Raw genomic sequence first — 4820 nt, 5'->3', positions numbered from 1 at the left:
ATTTATAACTATATATATATATATATATATATATATATATATATATATATATATATATATATATATATATAATTAAAAAAATGGTCGAGAGTAATTTGAATGGTATACTTTTTTCGACGCATAATTCTAAAATACAAGGATAATGGGATTGAAGTGAAATAGCCAAACCTGCTATAGATTGGATGGACGAACCAAGAAGATGAGTTGATCAAAGTGAGATTCGAGATCTAGATTTGATAATTGTACATGATCTCGATCACATATGGTCGTGTTACCTTGAGCTCCCCTTTTTTAAACTTTTCCTACCAAGATCTCTGCCTGTCGATTGTACCGTTGTTACCTATACCATGTCACCAACCCAACTTTATTTTCTATTAATATTTTTCTTATGTTTTCAATTACCTTAATTTTTTTTATTTAATTCTGATAGCACCGAAGCCTATTATAGTTTTACGAACCATTTAAACAAATTAGAATGTTAAAATGTAAGAAAAAAATAATCACAAGTATAACCACAAGTGATTAGTTCCAAAGATAGGCTACTGTACCATCCACCCTCAGCATCTCTTCCCCTCCCATAAGATGAGAGAACTTCCGCAAGTGGCCATTTTGATTCAATCTGTACCATCCACCCTATGCATCTCTTCCCCTCCCATAAGATGGGAGAACTTCCACATGGCCATTCTGATTCATTCTGCACCATTAAATTATGAGTTACAAATCTAACTTATTTATTTTCGATCAAATATTAAAATTCAAATCACCACTCCAAAAGTTGTTAGGTTTATAATAATAAAATACTCAATAGGTCGAACCTCCGATGTAAGAATTTTAGCTTCTTTATTGATAAAAAGTGTGAAATGGCTAGTCAGATTAAAACTACCGGTCAGCTATTTCCCCGGCGGCACGACCAATTAGCACTGCCATTCGCCACCATTGTGTTGAGATGTTCAATTGTTTCCAGAACACGTGAGTATTTGAAGTTACTCCGTCGTCGATGCCGCAAAACTCCGTTAACAACACCGAGTGTTTCCAACAATTGATCACCTGAAATTCCAGAGAGTTTGAACTTAAATGCTGATTCATAGCGTCCACGGTGGCTAATCTCACCAATGCCAGTACAATCACGGCCGAGATTCTTGCTACGCTAACCTACCGAAAAAAATCGAAGATGATTCAATCTCTTTTTGTTCATCTTTTTCTTGGTTACGTTTTTGAATTTTATCGAGAATAGTAAGATCCAAGGTTCTTCAATAAACCATTCGAGGTTTTGAACAAAACTCATAATCATTTGAAGTAATCTCGAAAAAAAAAAAACCAATGAAAGTAGAAGAACAAGTCAAGCCCACAAAGAAAACAAAGAAAAAAACGAAATTCAAAGAGGAAGAAGAAGAAAAATTACATTGAGTTTTGTAGGTTTTGGAGGAAGATCCATGATGAATTTAGTTTGTGCTTTATTATTTTTAGATTAGGGGACAAAGGATTTATTGGATAATTTAGGAATCAAAAATAGGAAAGAGATTTATTACTCTTATTATTATTTAAAGGGTTAAAAATTGGGTAGTAAATGAAAGGATTGGATTTACATAGAATATTATTAACCCAAGACTGTTTAGAAAAATATAAGTGAGAACTTTTTAAATTTGGCATCTTGTTTTTGTTGTTTGTTTTTAAAAATTATTTTATATGAATTAGAGTGTTAAAATAGTTACTCGAAGAACCAAGTCATCTAAATTGGTATTTAAAAACAAATTATCAATTTATTTTTATTAAATTACTCGAATAACTCGAATCAACCTAAGATGAATATTTATTGGATTGAAAAGGTTTACCATCTAAAAAAATTAAATTAAGTCTAAAACATGTTGAATCTAAAGTAATTGTTTGTTTAGTTATATATTTCTATATTGATTTGATTAACCTTTAATTAGATCAATTATTTATTCATTAAATTAAGTCTAAAACATGTTGAATCTAAACATGGTAAGTATAATTCCATTTATTCTTTTATATTTCTTTTTTTTTAAGAAATTTTCTTAATAAAAATAAATAATGTATCGACCCATAACTAAAACATGAAAAATCAAAAATCAAAATAAAATTATATTTATAAAATTACTAGATTATTTAATAGGAAGTCTATTAGCTAATATAGAAATTAGCTATCTAGGGGAAATCATTTTTAATAAAAGAATAAGAATGAATATAGAAGGAATATATGGTAAATTTTGCCCATTTAAAAATAAAAATGATGAAAATTATAAAAATAAATTATAAAATTGTATAAACATGTGATATATACAAAATACATAATATATATATATGTATATATATGTATGTATGTTTATGTATTTGTATGTATAAATTTATGAATGTATATATGTATCTATTATATGTGCTTATATGTGTTGCGTGATACATACATGTATATACATACAAAATAGTGATCCATGCATGTCATGGTAAGGCACGTCCTACGTTTGAGTGACACTGATGGTCTGTAGACGCTATGGTTATGATCCTATCTGGGTGCATACATACCAAAAAATAGATGACAATTCTAAAGTAGGGCTATAGCATCATGTCATACTCGTTTCTATTATCTCGTAATGTATCTATATGATCTCTAGACCACCCAAAGACTAGTCTATGAAACAAAGGCCTTGTTGAAGCACTGAATCATCGTCACACATGATACTATATATGGTCTAGGGATATTATGGTTCTTGATAAGAATCACGGTATTCCAAATGTTCCAACTGGAACTATTACATAATCAAAGGCCAAGAAGAATTAACAAACATTCATTCTTCATCTACAAAATTGGATAGACTCGGTGCAACCATCATTTCATGTGTTACTAATGGTGTTAATATAACACATGCGGAAGCAATTTGAATATTAGGCACTTTTAGAACATCAATTATAGTAAATAACTAGCATGTTCATAAGTATTAAAACTTAATGAGTTTGAATACTAACCTTTTGTAGTTCAAATTCCTTTTTCCTCACGAACCGGTTTCGAACCACCACTAGTGTCTTCTCCACTATCCTCCAGCCTTAGAACGGGATTGTGGAATCCGGTGAGTGACTAAACTTGGGAGGGATTTTGTATATATGAAGAGAGTGTTTGTGAGAGGTTTTTCTCAAGGTTTTTTACCAAGAAGAAGCACTTTCATGATCACTCTATTTATAGAGTCATGTTTGCATGTTCATGCAAATTTGAGATCACTAAATTTTGACATTCAAAATTCTACTCAAATGTTTGGGATTATGTGGCAAGCATGCATGCTTGAGTTAACCAAATTTTGACACTCAAAATTTCACTCCAATTTGTGGGGTTTATTTGGCAAGCATGCAAGTTTGGTTAAACCAAATTTTGACACCTTAAAAATTCCATTAATATAGATTTTTCCATTAAATGAAGTCAACATTTTGACTTTCTTTATTTTGATTCAACAAAATTATTAATTTCAAATTAAAGTAATATTAAATGATTAATTAAACTATTTAATTAATATTTAATATTAATATTCTCCCTAATTTGAATTCGAACACTTCGAACTCACTCGTCACACTGTTCTATGGTTTAGTCAGATATGAGCTAGTAGAGGGACTTAATGGACCTATATATCATGGGCTCTAACGATCCAAGATTAACCGGTTAAACTCATCAACCTTGTTAACCAACATTCGTTAACTACTAGGACATTCCACTATAGCCTAGTAGTTGCACTCCCCTCACTATAGATATATTTCTGTTCATTTGATATAGCCATGATTAGTAAGTCGATCCTTCACAGGTTGTTCGTAACTAGAGCTGGGTCAATTTACCGTTTTACCCCTGAAGTTACTTCTTGTTTTTTATGTCTTACTGATCCTCTAATGAACAATTGGTTTGTGGTCCAACCAGTAATCCGAATCTCTCTCAGACCAATGAGAGGGTGGGGCCCCTTGTTCAAGACTTTGAGTCAGTACTTAAGAGAACTACCTCTCTTCTATCCCTAAAAGTGGGTAGGAGTGAATTCCATCTTGCACCCCACGTCCCCAGCCATTTACCCAGTCTTACCCTTGAAATGGGAGGCCAATTGTGTCGGCGAACTTGAGCCACTCTCACCCATGCAAATCTAAGGATAATTCCGAATAAACAGGAGTTCATGGTGAGCTCAGGATTAAGATCGAGTTACCTAGGTCATCGAATGAAAAGAAAATCAGTCTCAACAGTAAACGACATCATAAAGTGAGAGTGATTTTCTTCATGGTCTGATCTTATGCAATACTCATTGCATAGGACGTCCCCAGAATAAAGTACTCAGCCTTATCCTTATACTATAGATCATTTTGACTATATACTTGAACTTGATCAACTCTTATGTCTCTACTTATAGTTCAAGTGTTCATACTATAGCCAGAGTGTTCTTAGTTTATTGGATTTAGATTAATGATCATAAAGTTCACTTTATTCAATAACAATCTTTACTGAATAAACAACAATAATAACTTTATTGAAAATAGAATATGTTTTTGTTTATAAACTATGAGTTTTAGGACATAAAACCCAACGAACTCCCACTTTGACTAAAACTCTAGTGGAGTTTTATAACATTGAGTAGAGAGAAAGACATAAATACAATAAACTAGAGCCTCACATACTCATGTCTTTTCTCCCACTTGTCCTAGATTACATAACTCGTAGTCTTAGACTCACTAGGTGCCCTTCAAGCACTTTAGCCGCGAGGGGCTTTGTAAATGGATCAGCAATGTTGTACTCTGAAGCTATTTGTGTGACAATCACATCTCTTTGTTGCACAAACTCCCTT

At 32.1% G+C, this 4820-nt stretch overlaps 1 pseudogene; it reads right to left on the bottom strand.

Moving 5' to 3' along the window:
* The window catches only part of LOC111471506, a 46311-nt pseudogene extending 44876 nt beyond the window's left edge, over positions 1–1435 (bottom strand).
* Between the last annotated feature and the right edge of the window lie 3385 nt (positions 1436–4820).

The sequence above is a fragment of the Cucurbita maxima genome, unplaced genomic scaffold, assembly GCF_002738345.1.
Source record: "Cucurbita maxima cultivar Rimu unplaced genomic scaffold, Cmax_1.0 Cma_Scf00053, whole genome shotgun sequence".
Lineage (NCBI taxonomy): Eukaryota > Viridiplantae > Streptophyta > Magnoliopsida > Cucurbitales > Cucurbitaceae > Cucurbita > Cucurbita maxima.
This window is presented reverse-complemented; position numbering and strand designations above follow the sequence as displayed.